Consider the following 21023-nt stretch of genomic DNA (forward strand, 5'->3'; position numbering starts at 1 on the left):
ACACATCTGAAATACACAAAAGTAAAAACATCAACAATAACACATTAATAAAATAAGCAAAATAAGGAGGCGTGCAACCTCCTTATAGCACCATATAAGAGACCACAGAGGACAAGAGGGTTGACAGAAGTCTAAAGAGGAATGTAAGTTCTGGGTTTTATCCTAGAATGGGATACCAAACCTAGAACCCTCTTCTTGAGTCCAATGCTTTGAAAAGGGAAAGCCTGAGAAAATTGTAACAAAAATATCAAAATCCATGATTTATCAGACAAATGATCTGATATTATTCTAAAAACATTGAAAACATTATTCCTTAGGAAAAGACTGCTCACTTTGGGAGACCAGTTGGGGAATCACTGCCAGCCTCCATGAGCTAAATGATGGCCCAATGAGTTAAAAAGACATTAGATGCCCACAAGGAGGACCAGTGTATACAGGGAGAGTAGTTTGCTAATGAGCAATTGGCTCCCTGATATCTGCACAACAGTCATGTGATACATTGAAAAGATTCAACCCGGCAAATACAAATGTACACTGCACAAGGCAGAAAAATGTCCACAGTTCTGTGCACTATGGCACCAGTGTAGAAATCTAAAGTACAAAGTCTCAGCTTGGTCCTTTCCAAAAAAATGGACTAGAAGTCTGGGGAAAGGTTTATTTAGTGATGCAGTGAAGATTTTTACAATTTAAAGGTGATCTAATCTACTGCAAATCCATCGTCTTACTGAGGACTCAAGTGTCACATCTAACAATGGAAGAGAAGCCATTGGACATTTTTTTCAGTTCTTTTCCTATCATGCTTATCTCTCAGGCTTCTTTAAATCTTAACATGCATCATTTAATCAAGCTCAAGGAAAAATAACTGAGAAGTATCAGATAGGAAAATGCTGCATTTTTGTAATGATTTTGGCAATTTGTGTTCTGATGTACTTAACATAAAGGGAAAAACCCAGTCATCTTTTGGTAAAATATTATTTCCTCCAAGAAACAGGTCCTTTCCTGAGAGCTGATCCTTTCCTAGATTCCAGGACAGCTCACAGCAATGCCATAGATTAGTTCTGAAATGTCCTCCAAAGTCCCATGAGTTAAAGGAAAGGTCTGAAATAAGTAGCTCTGTTGGGAGGTGGTTGCACCTTTAAGAGGTGGGACCTACTTGTGGGCATTCAGGTCAGGGGGTCGTGTTCCTGTAGGTGACATTGGGACCCTGGCCCCTTCATCCACTTACTTCCTGGCTGCCATGAGGTGAGTGGCCTCCTTTGCCAGGCACTCCTGCTATCTGGGTTGCCTCATCACAAACCCCAAAGCAGTGGGGCCACGGACCATGCACTGGAGCCTACAGAACTGTGAGTCAAGGAAGCACATTCTCTCATGAAGTTGATTTACCTCAGGTACTGGTTACTGTTGTAAAAACCTGACTAACATGCACCGTGCGAGACACCACAGCCAGGCACCATCTGAGCCAGGTATGGTGGCACACACCTGCAGCCTCAGCTACTCAGGAGGTTGAGGCAGAAGGATCCCTTGAGCCCAGGAGTTCATGACTAGCCTGGGAAACATTGAAGGACCCATTTTAAAAACAAAAACAAGGTGCCTCCTTGAAACCCAGAGCAGATCTCACCAGACATGGAATCTTGCTCATACCTTGATCTTGGACTTGCCACCTCCAAGACCAGGAGAATTGAAGTTCTGTTGTTTATAAATTACCCAGTCTGTGATATTTTGTTGTGGCAGAAATGGACTAGACCCAAAGTTTGAAATAAATATGATTGAATCCAGACTGGTATGTATAAATAAATAGGAAATGGCACATCCCCTGTGCAGAACTCTAAGCAGTTTTTGTAAACACGGCATCCTCAAGGAGGGGAAGAATAACTCCATTCCTGACGTGTAGGCTGCAAATAATGCCTTGGTTCCAAAGAGCACTATGTGGGAAGGGGAAAGAAAGAGTAACTTTAAACAAGAGAAATCTGAAAAGTATTTCATCTTCGAGGTGATCAATGTCATGGTCATTGGTGTTGAGCCACAGTGCTAGGTCGTATCCTTGCTCTGAGGTGATGAGTGTGGAAATTTACCTCTGTGGCCTTCCTCCCAGAACCCAACCACTCAAGCATAATCATGAGAAAAACCTCACACAAATTCCATTATCAGGACCTTCCATGAAAATCCTTACCAGTACTTCTCAAAACTGTCAAGTCATAAAAAACAAGGAAAATCTGAGAAACTGAAGAGACAATGCAACTCAATGCAGCTTGGTACCCTGAACAGAGAAGAGCTTTAGGTGGAAATGAAGGAATTTGAATAGGATCTAGACTTCAGTTAGTAATGAGTATCAATATTGCCTCATTAATTATATCAAATATACCACACTAATGTAAGTAGTTAATATTAGGGAAAACAGGAATCAGGGAGTTTGTATAGTTCCCTGTTTTTCTGCATGACAGTAGAATGCATTTTGACCCATTGTACTTCATTGGAGCTCCACTCCTTCCTCTGGCTGCACATGTCACAGAGTGTGACTCTGCTTCTGAAAGGGGGGAACTTTATTTTGACAAAATGTCAGAGAGCTCATGAGCCCTTGCATGTCTGTTGTCATGGGTCAGTGAGAGCAGCTGTCCTTAAAACCTCCAATCTCAATCTCTGTTCCTTAGGAAGGGAATGGATGTTTTGACCTGTTGTGGGGTATTTAGGCCAGAAGTTCCCTGGGAACTGCACATCACACAGCAGTGAGTAGCACCTCCAGAGTGAAGTCTCTGATAAACATCATGGTCACCTTTGTAGTGTTTGGAGTGAGTGCATCAGAGCAGAATGGAAACCCTGGCCTCACCACAGTGCAGGCTTCTTCTCACGTGAGGTAATCAATTGGTTCATTGTTTTGATTTCTGTGGTTTATCACTCACATATGGCTTGGTCTGTCCTAAATGATTTACATCAGAATTCCCACTTATACCTCTGTGACTGACCAAACACGCTCACATGTACACAGTGATGTACAAAGATGTTTGCTGCAGCATTTGTAGGGCAAGACAGAAAAAATGGGAACAAATCAAATGACTTTCAAAAGGATCCAATGAAATAAATTACAATTCATTCTTAAAATGCAAATCCGGTAAACTTAAAAAATATCTGTGGTCTTTTAGAGCTTCCAGGAAATATTATGATAACCTATTAGGAATATTATGATATCCTATTTACATGAAGGGAAATGTGAACTGTATATACAGGTGTTTATATGCATGCAGGTATTCAGAATACAGAGGAGAATGCAAATGCTGCCCTGCCCATGAAATCTCCTCTGGGGAGAGAGGACGTGTGATGAGGATGACCAGCCCTTGTCATGTCAGCAGATGAATATTTTTCAATAAAGTGCATTCCTACATTATCTGTATTGGTGTTCTAAGTGATATTTGAAGATTGAAAACTATAGAAAATCTGAATGCAGAGAAGAATCACAGAGGGTGGGAAGAGAGAAAAAAACGAGTTAATCAACAAGACCAGACAGAGGGAAAGTAGGGGAGGACCAGGACATTCTTCTCTAAGCACTGGTCATGCCGTGTCCCTGGGTGGGCCCTGAGAGTCACACACCCTCTACTTCTTGTCTGAGGAGAGTCAATAACGTGCATGGGTTTCCACAGTCCAGGGAGGCATTTATCTGGCCTCCTGCTCTGAGCAGTGCTGACTGGACAGCTCTCCCTGTGCTCCCTGCAGCCCCAGGACTCAGCAACCCTCCTGCAGCCAGAATCCAAGGACAGAAGAGAAACCTGCTCTCTTAAGTGGTCTGTAGCATGAGGCTATTATCTTGGTGGGAACTGAAGTCAGCAAAGCAAAGAGATGCAGGTCCCCAGGGCTCCAAGGGCTGTGCCTTGCAAAACCAGGCATGGAATGTCCTGAGCCTGATTGGTGGCCACACATGTCTGAGGCACCTGTAACTCCTCCTCCTTAAACAAAAGCAAATTCCTCAGACTGCATCCTGAATGAACTCTATGATTGTCTTCTGATGTTTCCCAAAATGTAAGCATAGGAAAGTCCATGGGCATGGTTGTCTGACCCAGGGAGGAAGATGAATACCAGCAGAAAATAAATTCTCTCAGGCATTGGAGCCCTCAATTCCCAACATTAACTCCAAGCCCTTGTTTAGGGAATCATCAAGGCAGGATGATGAATAAGGAAAGAGTCTATATATGCTTAACTTATCTCACAATTGGCAAGAAAGTCAAGAAAGAACCGTTTCTCAATTTATCACACAATTAAAACATTGGATTGCTTTTCATTGCTCTTCATAATGATCACAAATGATGCTCATAGCTTATGGTTCCTAAACCTGTAACGTAAACTGCCCATCGCCATATCCCAAGATGAGACTCCTCTCTAAGCCCCTGCCAAAGATCATCCACTGTACATCTTGAATGAGTCTTTTGTTTTTTCATCTGTAAAGATAAAGAGAGCCTGGCATGGTAGTGTGTTGTACAATTGTTGTCTGCAACACTGGCGGGTCTAGCACTGTGTTGGACAAACCCTGTCAGCAAGACCAGCAAGCATGGGGAAATGACTCAGTCTCTGCACAAAGATCTGAGGAGAAGAGCTTTATTTGGGAGAGATGGAGCACCTGTCACACAGGAAGCTACTTCTGCCTTTACTGCATGTAACACTGTCTTTTTTTATGCTTGCAGTTAGGATAACCATACATCTTAAAGGTCAAGCCTTGTGTAAACTGTTTAGCTTATTTGGCAGATTATTGGATGGTAACAGAAAGTAACAGGAGATGACAGGCTCAATGGCCACAGAAGAACTGTTTTACAGACCACAGGAAAACATCCTGTTCACAGAACACAGGACAAGGGTTGGAACCCTAGTTCATGAGGATTGTGACTGGAGCCTGCCATGCAGGCCTCCTTCCAGGGGACAGGGCCCACAGTAGGACATGCCTGTAATCCCAGCAAATGAGAAGGCTGAGGCAGGAGGATCACAAGTTCAAGACCAGCCACAGCAACTTAGAGAGACCCTCAGCAATTTAGCAAGATGCTACTGCAAAATTAAAATAAAATAAAAAGTACTGGGGATGTAGCTTAGGGGTAAAGTGCCCCTGGGTTCACTCCCCAGTGTCCACTGTCCAATAAAGACAGAGTCTCTCTACTATTGGGGTTCAGAGAGATGTAGGTGCAGAGCAGGTGGAAGAGAACCTGGGAGGAGTGGTGGAAGGTGGAGACCAAAGCAGGGTCCTCTCAAGAGGGGCAGATGCTAAAATCCTCCCTGCTGCTATCTCCCTGCTCCTTCCTTCCTGGATCACAGCAGACTTCCAATGGAGTGCTGCAGTCTCAGTTCACAGCTGGGGCCTTTTCCTCAAGGTCTTTGGTCCCAGTGTAAGGCCCCCAAAAAGGAAACCCCAACTCTGTCCCATGGATCCACGGCAACCCCAATCAACCGCAGGAGGCGTCACTTGATGAAAACCGCAAGAGGTGTTTATTCCAGCGCGCTGGGACACAACTCGAGGAGTCGAGTCCCTAGCAGAAAATCTTGTAGGTTTATAAAGGCAGAAACCACACATCGGGAGGGGTCGCACATGAAAGGGAAAAGGGGAACAAAGCTGCCGGGAAATTTCAAAGGGGGTCTGGGTTTGCTGATAACATACGACATGTTTCACAATGCTTTACAACAGGGCGTAGATTCTGGTCAATAGTTTCTGGTAATCCTACTGTTTGAGCACTATCTAGCTATCTGGCTCAATTTACCCTTTTACTCTCTGTTTGGGGCTGTTTCTTGGAACAGCTTTAGGGGCTTTGTTCCCATTACTGGGAGGGTGACCTTAGGGAGTTGAGACAATGGGAGGGAGACCTTAGGGAGTTAAGATAACTGGGAGGGTGACCTTAGGGAGTTAAGATAAAACAGACAGCTTAAAAAAAATGTCCATTCTTTCACCAGGAGACCCCCAAGTTTGGCGTGACATTAGGTGTGATTGTACCCTCAGGTGGGTAAAGGGTGCTGTGGTCTATTGCACAGGTCAGCTCTCCATGGTGTGATCAATGTGGTTGCCTCACCTGAAAGCTGGCAGGGCTTCCCCTGGAGCACATTACATGGAGGGGAGGGCAGAAAGAAACAGGCTTGCCGGTAGTTCTGGGCTATGTCAAAGCCCCATCCAGCAGCCACAAATTCCCTCCTCCCCATTCATCATCCTTTCCTCACTGGAAACTCCCTGAGTCTAAGCACAGGTGGGCAGGGTTGCAAATCAGCCCTGGGGGGAAAGAATGGGTTGGTGATGGGGCTGATTTGTGACCATGTTTCCCGCCTGGGCATGTTGTAAGGTAGTTCTGATGTTCTAAGGACAGTGTTGTTTGGGGGATGATCATTTGGGGATCTAGGTCCTCAGGGAGTGGGCAGGGTTGCTGGGAGCTGGTCTTGTGCTGTCTGAAATCCAGAGAGGGGAAGTCATGACAGGGTGCTCCTAAAAAGTGAGGGGAGAGTCAGGGAGGGAGTGTTTCCTTGCTGGGTGGAGGGTGCCCCTGGGACACAGCCGCTTTGGTGGGCTCTCTGGTTCTCATGTGTTTCATGGTAGCTCTAACATTCAGCCCCACACAGCCCCACCAACTCCTGGCATTGACCAACTACTGGAAATTGGTTCTGACTTCCTCAGTTTTTCCCCTGAGACCTCTCATTTTCCTCTTTGGAGAGCAACCCTGAGAATTCTGAATGGAGTGTGAACTTTAGTAAGTAGCAATATATTAATATTGCTTTATTAATTATAATAAACTACCATGCTGATTTAAGAAATTAATAATAGGGGAAAATGGATTTGGGGTATAGAGAAACTATGCATTTATTTTCTAAAAGAATGTGCAGCTATTCCAAAAAATGGCTTGAAAGGTGGGCCCGGTGGTGCACACCCGTAATCCCAGTGACTTGGGAAACTGAGGAAAGAGGATTGCAAGGTCAAAGCCAACCTCAGCAGCTCAGCAAGACCCTGTTACTAAAATACAAAAGAGGACTGGGGATGTGGCTCAGGGGTTAAGTGCCACCGCTGGGTTCAATCCTTCATACTATAGTGGATAATTGACCCAGGCCTGGATATAAAGTAAACTAAGGATGCTGTCTCTAAGAATTAGTGCCCAGGAGAGAGTTCCTCTCTGTTCCCATCAGCTGAGTTTCAGGGAAACTAATTAGCACCATTCACTTCTTCCTTTTGGATTGCAAAAGACCTTCCCTGGGACCTAACTACATCCTTTGAAGTGTAAACGCCCCTATGAAGGCTCAGGGCTGGCTGAAGGCTGGAGATTTAGGAAGGTCTTGTAAGAGGAGCCAGCCTCCCTTATCCCATTCTGCTTTTGTAAACACACTACCCACTTGAAAACCCTGACATTCATACACCATGGTTTCTTTTTTTTGAAACCTTGTGTCCAATTATGTACTGTTGTAGACTAGAAAATTTATGACACTAGATAGCCTATAAATGTTGTTAAAACTGGTAAGGGGGCTCAGAATTTGGAGTGCTAATCGCCTCTGGCCCCACTGGTGTAAAATAAAGTTTGGTTTGGCCATTTGCTGCTTCTTGTGTGATTCCCATAACAATAGAAAAAAAATGAATTGAATATTTTGAGGTTTCAATATTTTGTTCAAGTTTTAAGTGTTGTTAATTACAGCATTTGAAGGGGAGGATCCAGTTCCACACAAAATGGAAGACTAAAATGTATGCCTTAAACTGCTAAAAGATAAAATGGCCAGAATTCAACAGGAGTCAATTTCAATTCTTAGTGTTGCTGATACTGGTCTCGGAGATCAGAAATGGGTTCTTGTTGAAGATTAAACACCTGAGGGTTGCTGAGGCAAGAATAGAAAGCAAGTTTTATTTCGGAAAGTGATCAAACAGACTTCTCTGAAGATAAGTGGGACCTTGGAGCCAAGACCCCATGGGAAGGGGTGCATCTTGCACTTTTTTTTTTATTGTAAACAAATGTGATACATGTTGTTTCTGTTTGTACATGGAGTCGAGGCATACCATTTGTGTAATCATAAATTTACATAGGATAATGTTGTTTGATTCATTACGGTTATTTTTCCCTTCCCCCCCACTCCTCCCACCCCCCTTTTCCCTCTATATAGTCATTCCTTCCTCCATTCTTCCCCCCTCCTTAACCCTAACCCTAAACCTAACCCTAATCTTAACGCTAACCCCTCCCACCCCCCATTATATGTCCTCATCCGCTAATCAGCGAGATCATTCGTCCTTTAGTTTTTTGAGATTGGTTTATCTCACTTACCATGATATTCTCCAATTTCATCCATTTGCCTGCAAATGCCATAACTTTATCATTCTTCATGGCGGAGTAATATTCCATTGTATGTATGTGCCACAGTATTTTTATCCATTCATCAACTGAAGGGCATCTGGGTTGGTTCCACAATTGGGCTATGGTGAATTGAGCAGCTATGAACATTGATGTGGCTGTATCTCTGTAGTATGCTGATTTTAAGTCCTTTGGGTATAGGCCAAGGAGTGGGATAGCTGGGTCAAATGGTGGTTTCATTCCAAGCTTTCTGAGGAATCTCCATACTGCTTTCCATAGTGTCTGCACTAATTTGCAGTCACACCAGCAATGTATGAGTGTACCTTTTTCCCCACATCCTCGCCAACACCTATTGTTGCTTGTATTCTTGATAATTGCCATTCTAATTGGGGTGAGATGGAGTCTTAGGGTAGTTTTGATTTGCATTTCTCTTATTACTAGAGATGTTGAACATTTTTTCATATGTCTGTTGATTGCTTGTAGATCTTCTTCTGTGAAGTGTCTGTTCATTTCCTTAGCCCATTTGTTGATTGGATTATTTGTATTCTTGGTGTAGAGTTTTTTGAGTTCTTTATATATTCTGGAAATTAGCGCTCTATCTGAAGTATGAGTGGCAAAGATATTCTCCCACTCTGTAGGCTCTCTCTTGACATTATTGATAGTTTCCTTTGCTGAGAGAAAGCTTTTTAGTTTGAATCTATCCCAGTGGTTGATTCTTGCTTTTATTTCTTGTGCTATGGGAGTCCTGTTAAGGAAGTCTGATCCTAAGCCAACAAGTTGAGGTTTGGACCTACTTTTTCTTCTATAAGATGCAGGGTCTCTGGTCTGATTTCAAGGTCCTTGATCCATTTTGAGTTGAGTTTTGTGCAGGGTGAGAGATAGGGGTTTAATTTCATTCTGTTGCATATGGTTTTCCAGTTTTCCCAGCACCATGAAGAGGCTATCATTTCTCCATTGCATATTTTTGGCACCTTTGTCTAGTATGAGAAAATTGTATTTATTTGGGTTTGTGTCCATGTCCTCTATTCTGTACCATTGATCTACCTGTCTATTTTGGTACCAATACCATGCCGTTTTTGTTACTATTGCTTTGTAATAGAGTTGAAGATCTGGTATTGCGATACCCCCTGCTTCACTCTTTCTACTGAGAATTGCTTTAGCTATTCTGGGTTTTTTATTCTTCCAGATGAATTTCATAATTGCTTGCTCTACTTCTGTAAGGTACATCATTGGGATTTTAATTGGAATTGCATTGAATCTGTATAGTACTTTAGGTAGTATGGCCATTTTGACAATATTAATTCTGCCTCTCCAAGAACATGGGAGATCTTTCCATCTTCTAAGGTTTTCTTTAATTTCTTTCTTTGGTGTTCTGTACTTCTCATTGTAGAGGTCTTTCACCTCTTTTGTGAGATTGACTCCCAAGTATTTTATTTTTTTCGAGGCTATTGTGAATGGGGTAGTTTTCCTAATTTCTCTTTCTGAAGATTCATCACTTATGTATAAAAATGCATTGGATTTATGGGCATTGATCTTGTAACCTGCTAATTTACTGAATTCACTTATGAGTTCTAAAAGTTTTCTGGTGGAATTTCCAGGTTCCTCTAAATATATAATCATGTCATCAGTGAACAGGGATAGTTTGAGTTCTTCTTTTCCAATTCGTATCCCTTTAATTTCTTTGGTTTGTCTAATTGCTCTGGCTAGAGTTCCAAGGATGATGTTGAATAGAAGTGGTGAAAGAGGGCATCCCTGGAACCTTGTTCCAGGTTTAGGGGGAATGCTTTCAGTTTTTCACCATTTAGAATGATATTGGCCATGGGCTTAGCATAGATGGCCTTTACAATGTTAAGGAATGTTCCCACTACCCCAATTTTTTCTAGTGTTTTGAGCATGAAGGGATGCTGTATTTTATCAAATGCTTTTTTTGCATCTATTGAAATAATCATGTGATTCTTAACTTTTAGTCTGTTGATATGGTGAATGACATTTATTGATTTCCGGATGTTGAACCAACCTTGCATCCCTGGGATGAAACCCACTTGATCGTGGTGCACTATCTTTTTAATATATTTTTGTATGTGATTTGCTAAAATTTTGTTGAGAATTTTTGTGTCAATGTTCATTAAGGATATTGGTCTGAAATTTTCTTTCCTCGATGTGTCTCTGTCTGGTTTAGGTATCAGGGTTATATTGGCTTCATAGAATGAGTTTGGGAGGGTTCTCTCCTTTTCTATTTCATGGAATTCTTTGAGGAGTATTGGAATGAGCTCTTCTGTAAAGGTTTTGTAGAACTTGGCTGAGAACCCATCTGGTCCCGGACTTTTCTTTGTTGGTAGGCTTTTGATGACCTCTTCTATTTCATTGCTTGAAATTGATTTATTTAAGTTGTGTATGTCCTCCTTGTTCAGTTTAGGTAATTCATATGTCTCTAGAAACTTGTTGATATCTTCAAGGTTTTCTGTTTTGTTGGCGTATAGATTTTCAAAATAGCTTCTAATTATGTTTTGTATTTCACTCGTGTCTGTTGTGATATTTCCTTGTTCATTCCGAATTTTAGTAATTTGAGTTTTCTCCCTCTTTCTCTTTGTTAGTGTGGCTAAGGGTTTATCAATTTTGTTTATTTTTTCAAAGAACCAACTATTTATTTTGTTAATTTTTCCGATCATTTCTTTTGTTTCAATTTCGTTGATTTTGGCTCTGATTTTAACTATTTCCTGTCTTCTACTACTTTTGGTGTTGGTCTGCTCTTCTTTTTCTAGGGCTTTGAGCTGTAGTGTTAAGTCGTTTATTTGTTGATTTCTACTTCTTTTGTTGAATGCACCCCATGAAATAAATCTTCCTGTAAGTAGTGCTTTCATAGTGTCCCAGAGATTTTGATATGATGTGTCTTTGTTCTCGTTTACTTCTAAGAATTTTTTTATTTCCCCCCTGATGTCTTCTGTTATCCATTCATCATATAATAGTATATTATTTAATCTCCAGGTATTGGAGAAGTTTCTGTTTTTTATTCTGTCATTTATTTCTAATTTCAATCCATTATGATCTGATAGAGTACAAGATAGTATCTCTGTCTTCTTGTATTTGCTAACAGTAGCTTTGTGGCACAAAATATGGTCTACTTTAGAGAAGGATCCATGTGCTGCTGAGAAGAAAGTGTATTCCTTCTTTGTTGGATGGTATATTCTACATGTGTTGGTTAAGTCTAAATTGTTGATTGTGTTATTGAGATCTATGGTTTCTTTATTCAATTTTTGTTTGGAAGATCTGTCCAGTGGTGAGAGAGGCATGTTAAAATCGCCTAGCATTATTGTGTTGTGGTCTATTTGATTTCTGAAATTGAGAAGGATTTGTTTGACGTACATGGATGAGCCAATGTTCAGGGCATAGATATTTATGATTGTTATGTCTTGTTGATTTATGCTTCCCTTAAGCAGTATGTAATGTCCTTCTTTATCCCTTCTGACTAGTTTTGGCTTGAAGTCCACATTATCTGGAATGAGGATGGATACTCCAGCTTTTTTGCTGTGTCCGTGTGCATGGTATGTTTTTTCCCATCCTTTCAACTGTGGTCTATGGGTATCTCTTTCTATGAGATGAGTCTCTTGCAGGCAGCATACTGTCGGATTTTTCTTTTTAATCCAATTGCCAGTCTATCTTTTGATTGATGAGTTCAGGTCATTAATATTCAGGGTTATTATTGTGATATGATTTGTATTCCCAGGCATTTGACTCATTTTTGTTTTTCGACATGATTTGGTTTCCCCTTTATTTGGCTATTCCTTTAGGCTAGTTCCTCCCGTTGCTGATTTGCATCGTTGTTTTTCATCTCTTCCTCATGGAATATTTTGCTGAGAATGTTCTGTAGTGCCGGCTTTCTTTTTGTAAATTCCTTTAGCTTTTGTTTATCATGGAAGGATCCTATTTCATCGTCAAATCTGAAAGTAAGTTTTGCTGGGTATAAGATTCTTGGTTGGCATCCGTTTTCCTTCAGGGCTTAGTAAATGTTGTTCTAGGCCCTTCTAGCTATTAGGGTCTGGATTGAAAAATCTGCTGATATTCTTATTGGTTTCCCCTGAATGTAATTTGGTTCTTTTCTCTCACAGCCTTTAAAATTCTGTCTTTATTTTGTATGTTAAGTATTTTCATAATAATGTTCCTTGGTGTGGGTCTGTTGTAATTTGTATATTTGGAGTCCTATAAGCCTCTTGTACTTGGTTTTCCATTTCATTCTTCAGATTTGTGAAATTTTCTGATAGTATTTCATTGAATAGATTGTTCATTCCTTTGGTTTGTTTCTCTAAGCCTTCCTCAATTCCAATATGTCTTAAATTTGGCCTTTTCATGATATCCCATAATTCTTGTAGATTCTGTTCATGATTTCTTACCACCTTCTCTGTTTGGTCAACTTTGTTTTCAAGATTAAGTATTTTTTTCTTCAATGTCTGAGGTTCTGTCTTCCAGGTGTTCTATCCTATTGGTTATGCTTTCTGTGCAGTTTTTAACTTGGTTTATTGTTTCCTTCATTTCATGGATTTCTGATTGTTTGTTGTTTTCAGTATCTCTAACTCTTTATTAAAATGATCTCTTGCTTTCCGTATTTGGTCTTTTAACTGTTGATTGGTGCGATCATTTAATGCCTGCATTTGCTCTTTCATCTCCTCCTTCAATGCCTGCATTTGCTCTTTCATCTCCTCGTTTGCTTCCCTGATCATTTTAATTATGTACATTCTGAACTCCCTTTCTGACATTTCTTCTGCTGTGTTGTCATTGGGTTTTATTGATTTAGTATCTAGGTTTGTTTGGGACATTTTCTTCCCTTGTTTTCTCATATTGGTCAGATGTCAGTGGGACTCTGAGATATTGCAGATTTCCTCTATTGGCTTATAGTGTCCCTGTACATTTCCAGTGTATCACCTCCCAGCCTTCAGTAGCCTGAAGTCTTGGAGGAACTTGATAATGCAGTGCTTCTGAAGAAAGCTGCCCCAGCCCACTACTGGTTCCAGGGCTTGGAGCTGGCTCTGTGCGGAAAGGCTCTCACTGGGCAGTCTGCTCCGAGAAGCTAGCCTCGAATGGCGCCTCCCGCCAGAGGGAGCAGGGCTGCTTGGGGAAGTCCCTGGCTGCCCTGTCCTGGTCCCTGAAGCTGCCTGCAGGCCAGAGCTTGCCGCTGGCTCCAGGACTCGGAGCTGGTTCTGTGCAGAATGGCTCTCACTGGGGGCCTGCTCCAAGAAGCTGGCCATGTGGGAGAAGCCCACCGCCAGAGTGAGCAGGGCTACCTGGGGAAGATTCTAGCTGCCCTGCCCTGCTCTGTTAAGCTGCCCCTATCCGGGCCTGCCGCCCAGGCTGAGCTTCACCCAGTTGGGGAGACTCACCCAGTGGCTCTATTTTAGTCTGAGTCTCTCAATGCCTCCACTTCTTGAATCCTGGGTTCTGGAGCGACAGGAGATGCAGTAACCCTCTAGTTCGTCATCTTGGATCACCCCCCATCTTGCACTTTTATAGACCCTAGAATCCCCCTTTTTAATTATTCTCTTTCCCTTCTTCCTTGTATACATGACGAGGGGCAGGAACACAGATCTTAATGGTTAGCAACCCCGAGTGCCCCGAAGCACAATTGTTCTCTCTTTGATAACTGGGAGTCGTCCCCTCTCTGCCTCCGTCATTCATCACCTTACACAAACTGCCTGACCTTTGCTTCCTGCCTCAGTTTGCTAAGGAATGTGACATATCCTGTCCACATAGGCCAGGTGGGACTGCAGGCCAATTGATTTTGGCAAAGACAGCATGGGAGAGGGAGGGGTCAGCACAATGGACTGATTGTATTAACTCATTCTCTTGGCATCACGTTCCCACTGCCCTCATCTATCTGTCCCTGAACATTGTCACTGTGGTCACAATGATGCAGCCTCTTCCCAGCTGACAGCAGGAGCTCCTGGAAGCTATTTCAACAGCTAAAGCCAAAAGCAAAACAATGCCAACCACAATACAAAAAGGAATTAAGGGCAGGGCTGGCCCTGGACTCATGGCACCAGGGGGACTAGTCGATCACCTGCTGGGAGAGGCCAGGAGAGGCAGCAGCTGAACTCAATCCCCCCAAAATTAGAAAAGCAGGAAAGCTCAAGAAAACAAAATGTAATATAAAGCCAATACTCCGCCTCCCAACCACTTGTCATCTGCGCTCTGCCAGCCTCTTACATTACAGGAATTTCCAGCTTACGCTGCCGCCATTTTCCTGCTTTCCACTTTACAACCTAACATGCTAGATAGCTATTGGTTCATCAGTCAGCTTGCAAGTATTCTCCTCCGCTACTGGTTCCTTCCAGCCCACGAGATTCCAATATCTGGGAAAGCTACCCGCCATCTTTCTCTTTTTCCTTTCTTTTCACCCTGAAGCGGACGTGTTAGTTGTCCGCATAATAAAGTCTCTTGTGTGAGACCTCGTGTCTGTGGTGCATTTTTCTGGAGGCTATTGGCGAGCCGCAACTGAGACAAGCGAGCGGGCGGCAGTTCAGCGGGAGTGTGCAGCAGTGGCTCGAATCGCTGCGGGTCCCAAGCTGCCTTACAAGAAGTCCAATAAGGCCAGTGATTTCAATGACATGGTGCACTGGCCAACACCAGGAGAGTTAGTGAGCACTGGATAAAACTTTTTGCAGTCTCACAGTGTCATCAGCCAAGGAAATGAGAAGTCACAACTTAGAAAGAAAAAAAGAGAAGGCTGAAAAGACCAGTAACAGTGAGAGCAAAGAAAATTGATGGTTCTATTGAAAATGTCAGTGAGGATGAGGCCCAGTTCTGCAGTCAATGAAAGACAGCTAATAAACACAAGTGGGTACCACTGCTCTTAGATGATGTAAGACCAGAGTCAGGAGAGACCTGGATCCTGGAAGAGCTGGTGGTGTCAACCTGCAGCAAATAAGTCACCCCATAATAACAGGAGAAATGACACACAAAGTTGGAAGTGAGACAAGAAAGAGATGACCGGGATGAAGTGTCCAGTGCGAGGAGTGAGGCGGGTAATACCTGAGGTTCCCTCAGAGGCAGAGGAAGAGGATGAGGCAGAGGAAACCCTTGAGAGAACTTAGATTATTCATATGGTTACTGAGAACTCGGTGAAAGGACAGATCATCCATTTCAAACAGAAATTAACACCTTATGATGTGTTATTGTGATGACTGTATGGGTGTGCAGGTGTATCCTGTGGAAGAAGCATTGCTTAAAGAGCATGTTAAGTGTCAAATATACTGAATATTACTTCAGCATAGAAAACTTGGAATGTAACTTCTTTCATCGGAGACAGATGGATGAGCACAGTTTCTTGTCTATATTCCTAATTACTGGATGGCACCACATTCAGGCTGTCACCAAAAACCTTAATCTCATTTCAGAGTCCCTGAATGACAGCATAGAAGTAGAAGTTGTGGATGAGAAAATGAGGGAAAAGAGAACCGGAAAAATTGTCAATCCCGGGCCCTCCTCCCAGAAGTGTGCCACAGACAGAATTCTCCTGGCTGGTGGATTGTCTGGAGTTCCTGCCAGGCCAAGCCTTTGCTCACATAGTTGGGGTGATGATCTACTGATGCCCTGGAAGTTGTCTGATGGGAATGTGCAGTGAAGCGGGTGACTCACTGAGATGAACTATAAGTACTGGAACAAACCTTGCTGTAGAGACGGAAGCCACCAGACTGCCTTCTGTGCGTGTCCACTGCCAACCCCTGGAGAGCACAACAGGGGAGATGACCACCTCTGCTGTGACGGGAGACAGAGCCAGGGACCACTGCTGGCATTCCAGAGCCTGCCCTTTTCTGTGTGACTGAACTTAGGCTGAGTGGCTAGTTTATTTGCAGGGGAAGCTAATTGTTATCACTGTGCAAATAGTACAGGTTCTGTCTTTTGTTTCCAGGCACGTGTACTTGTGTCCAGGTCAATAAAGCAGAGAAAGAGAGGACTGTGTAGGATTTCCCAGTTTTCCAGGCCCATGGCTCTTGATCTGCCCTTTGCTGTGGTGAACACTGCATAACCCACACGTTAAAATGTTTCGCATGGAATAAGCCAATCCCAAATAACCAAAGGCCAAATGTTTTCGCTGATATGCAGATGCTGATCCATAGTGGGGGGTGGGTAGGGAAGAATGAAGGAACTTTGGATCATGCAGAGGGGAGTGAGGGGAGGGGAGTGGCAGTGGGGACGGGAAGGGCCTTAGATTGTACAGTCATTATTACCCTATATACATGTATGAAAAAAAGTTTTAAAACTACTGAAATAAAGACTTTCTTCTTTTCTTATTAAAAAAAAAGATGTTTCACATGGACTGAGATTTGTTAATGTGGACCTGTAAGGGGTAAGAAATTAAAGAAACAAACAATGGTATGTTCTCCAGTTTTCTACAAAATGTGTTTTTGATACATCAGTATAAGTCCTGCCCATCAGGAAAGCATTAACGACGGACAGTTTTACAGAAGTTTTTATTTCATATTTTCTTCTCAGCCCTGTGCTTCCAATCTCAACAAGCAACATGGGCAAGTGTTTTAAAAGTTGAAGAAAAGTAGCATTGCTTGTTTGCTTATCTTTTAAAGATATAGTGGCTGATGGTGAAAGTTAGATTTATTTATTGTGTAAACTTGGTGTTAGGTCAGAATTTGGATGACTATATGAGAGAGAGCGGAGCAACTAAGGCAGAGGACAGTGCACCACATGGCAACCAATCAAAGGGGCAGAGAAACTCCACTGACTTTTACCTCCACCTATCACTCAGCAGGATGCCCCGCCCACTCCAGCCTATCAAGACCCTGGGCAGCTGGGGCCACGTGTGATATTCTCTGGCTCCCTACCCTGACCTGTACCCTGGGGGGCTGGGAATTTCACCCAAGAGCCAAATTCCAATAAAGCTTGCTTCGGCCGCTTTCTGTCCGATTTTATTTGGCCACTAGCCGTGCACCCGAGCTTACACTTGGGTCCAACATGACATTTTTTAACCAGCTTATGAACAATCATTGGTAAGTTGGATAATATAGAAAATACTTTTTCCACAGGATAGTTCATTCAGGTCAATCAAGTTGGTAATGCCCATCCATTAACTATTTATGAATTATTAATAAAATTACAAGAATAAAATTATTAAAAAGGAATTAAGTCCTGAATTACAGGCTTCATCATGTCCACATTCTCCAGCTAAAAATGGCACAAAAGAGTGACCAATCCCTGCAGACTACTTTTCACATAAAAGAGATGATGATGAGCTAGGGCAGAAAAAGGTCATGAGGGACCAGGATTGTGGCTCAGTGGTAGAGTGCTTGTCTAGCATGTGTGAGGCACTGGGTTCAACTTTCAGCACCACATATAAATAAATGAATAAAATAAAGGTCCATCAACAACTAAAAAAAATACTAAAAAAGAAAAAGTTCATGAATATTTGTCTAAAAAGTCCCTTTCAGTTGATTTGTATTGGATGGCAAAACCAGACCCAGTTGTAAAATGGAATTACCAGAACATTGTCCTGAGGAACAACTGCCTGGGGAAAGGGTCCGTTTCCCTGCCCTTCTGAGAGCCTTTCTTCAGGAAACCTAATTAATCAGGGATCCCTGCCTTTGGGTTGTACATAACTATCTCCAAGACTTTGACTTCACCCTTTTGAAATGTAAACACCCCTGGGGAGTCTTTCAAGGCTGGAGATTTAACAAATGCTTGTGAAAAGAGCTGTTTCTTCTTACCTGTTTCTTGTAAACAAGCTTTATGTTAGAGACCTCACAGAAGCCTTCTGTCACAAACAGTAGGAATTTTTTTACAGAACCCCCCCCCCCATGATAGGATGGGTCCCAGATGATGCCAAATAACCTTTGAATATTGTGAGAAACTGTGGATCAGGGCTCAGAATTTGGAGTTTGTTCTTCTCTGAGCCTTCCAGTGTAAAATAAAGTTTGGAGTTCTCCTCTCCAAGTGCACTGGTCTGTTTCACTCCTAACTGGTCTGTTTCCCATAATGTTTTGGTTCCCTGGCCCAGGAAGTGACAACCATGATGGCTCTTTGAGCCACTGGTGCTGCTGGCTGCTTAGGCCAGAGTGTATGGTGGTCCTTGAATCAAACAAGATGGTGCCACCTGATAGTTCTGGTATCTCCTTCACCTGGACAATCTGCTCCATCTTTAAGGCTGAGTAATACTCCATTGTGTGTATGTACCACATTTTCTTTACCCATTCATCTGTTGAAGAGCATTTAGGTTGCTTTCATAAGTTTTGTTATTGTTGAGTTGAGCTGCTTATAAACATTGATGTGGTGGCATCATTGTAGTGTACTGATTTTAAGTTCTTTGGGTATAATCCGAGGAGTGGGATAGCCGGGTCAGATGATGGTTTCATTCCAAATTTTCTGAGGAATCCCCATACTGGTTTCCATAATGGTTGCACAATTTGCATTCCCACCAGCAATGTATGAGTGTACACTTTTAGCCATATCCTTGCCAACACTTATTGTTGTTTGCATTCTTTATACTTGCCATTCTAACTGGAGTGAGATGAAATAGTATAGTTTTGATTTGCATTTCTCTAATTGCTGGAGATGTTGAACATTTTTTCATATGTTTGATGATTGATTGTATTTCTTCTGTGAAGTGTCTGTTCAGTTTCTTAGCCCATTTATTGATTGGGTTACTTGTCTTTTTGGTGTTAAATTTTTTGAGTTCTTTGTATATCCTGGAAATTAATGCCCTATCTCATGTGCATGTGGACAAGATTTTTTCCCATTATATAAGCTCTCTCCTCATGTTATAAACTTAAGTACTGTTGACTTCTGCAATTCCATATGGTAACATATTTAAATATTAAATATGTTTTCATAAATTGGTTAATGAAAAAAATTTAAGATTGCTTCATTTCTGTGTCTTCCCTAAAAACAAAGTTACTAACACTTATGATCCTATCAGGTATAATTTTGCATAGAAAGAGTGCAAAATGTTTCAGTTGGATCTCAATTAAAGTACATAAAAAATGAAGTGTTTCATCTTATTAAAATGAAATAATTTCTCTGAATTCAGAATTTTATAAGAATTGTTTCAAAATGTAAATTTAAAATGGGATCAACAGCTAGGAATGAGATATAAAAAGATTATAGGAATAGAAATATATTTTAATATGGAAAGAAAAAGAAAAAGAAACATATCAGAATGAAACAGTCTTTTATGTGTTAAAGTAAAAAGTTGTAAAATGTCTAAGAAAGCTACAGAACATTTGTGGAGGGTAAATTTCAAAAGTCTTTGTGTTATTAACTCAGTTATATGTAATTAGCTCAAAGTTTTTCAAGGCTTTTTACAAAGGTCAAATATCAATATACTGATATAACCCAAAGTTTAATCCTCTATGGGATAAAGTATAAGGATTTCTTAAAGAATTAAGCTGCTTTTATCTATGAAGATAATTTCTTTTTTCCTTTTTTTTGGGGGGGGGCACAGTAGTACCAGGGATTGAACTCAGGGAGACTCAACCCCTGAGCCACATTCCCAGCCCTATTTTGTATTTTATTTAGAGACAGGTTCTCAGTTACCTAATGCCTGGCCATTGCTGAGGCTGTCTTTGAACTTGTGATCCTCCTGTCTCAGTCTTCCAAGCCCCTGGGATCACAGGTGTGAGCCAGCGCACCCAGCTAAGATAATTTCTTTTGTCTATTTAGTTTTATAATTTAGAGAAACTGTTCTTTAAGGAATTAGAACTTGTAAAGCGCTGATTAAACCACAACTGTCATTGTCATTTTCATCTCTTCTAAAGAGGCTGCCACAGGAAAGCCTCTGCTGGCCGCCGGCCAGCGAGTATGATAAGGTCTGGGACTTTCCAGCTCAGCCCCTGAGGAGAGCGCTGCAGGCTGTGCAGCTGCAGCAGGTGTTCTTGTCCTGGCCACAGTCTCTAATTTTCTTGTCTAAGTCACTGAGCCCCTTGGATTTGTTGTCATCCTGTGCAAGGGAACCTGGGGAGCTCACATCTGTGGCTCACTTTGCTTTCACTGTCAAGTAATAAAACAATCTGACTCTAAAAAGGACTTGCTGGGTTTTTTGTTGTTATTGTTTGTTTGTTTGTTTGTTTGTTTGTTTGTTTGTTTGTTTGCAGGAAGAATCTTTCAGCCCTTGATTCTTGCTTGACAGTAGATTCCAAGAGATGTTCAGGCACTTCAGTGATAGAGATTAATTCTTCAGCTGGTCACCCTGATTGTCTTCCTCCACAGTTGGTTCTGTTCTCCTGGGGTTTTCTCTTTCCTGTGTTCATGAACTTATGGGTTACTGGGTCACAGTCATAAATGTGGCATCAAGTTAACTAAGTTGGTACACAGGAGCATAGATCCTGTGTCATAGATCCTTACAGATCTGTTACATCTCTTTTCCAGCACTGTTCTGTGTAAATGTGTGGAGGAGTGTGTTTCTTTACCAGCAGCAATCCTGCTGGGGTGCAGGGACCAGAAAGTTAAGTTCTTTTGTTCATTTATTCATTGGGTTATTTGCTTGTGTGCTGTTAAATGGTTTTTTTTTTTTTTTTAGTTCTTAATATATTCTGGATATTAATCCCCAATCAGAGAAGCAGCTGGAAAAGATTTTCTTCCATTGTGTAGGCTTTTTCTTCATGCTCTGAATCATTTTCTTTCCCACGCAAAACCTTTTGTTTATTTGGGGGGATACTGGGGATTGAACTCAGGGGCACCTGACCAGTGAGTCACACCACCAGTCCTATTTTCTATTTTATTTAGAGGCAAGGTCTCACTGAGTTGCTTCAGGCC

The 21023-nt window shown here is 41.9% G+C and overlaps 1 protein-coding gene and 1 pseudogene across 6 annotated transcripts in view; both read left to right on the top strand.

The window, feature by feature from the left end:
- LOC306647871 (insulin growth factor-like family member 3) overlaps positions 1 to 21023 on the top strand; it is a 465794-nt gene that overhangs the window by 352737 nt on the left and 92034 nt on the right. The window lies entirely within an intron of this gene.
- Positions 14855 to 15850, top strand: LOC306647655 (la-related protein 1B-like; annotated as a pseudogene). The gene has a single exon. The product of its transcript is annotated as a la-related protein 1B-like (transcript).

The sequence above is a fragment of the Sciurus vulgaris genome (assembly GCF_902686455.1).
Source record: "Sciurus vulgaris genome assembly, chromosome: 17".
Taxonomy (NCBI): Eukaryota; Metazoa; Chordata; class Mammalia; order Rodentia; family Sciuridae; genus Sciurus; species Sciurus vulgaris.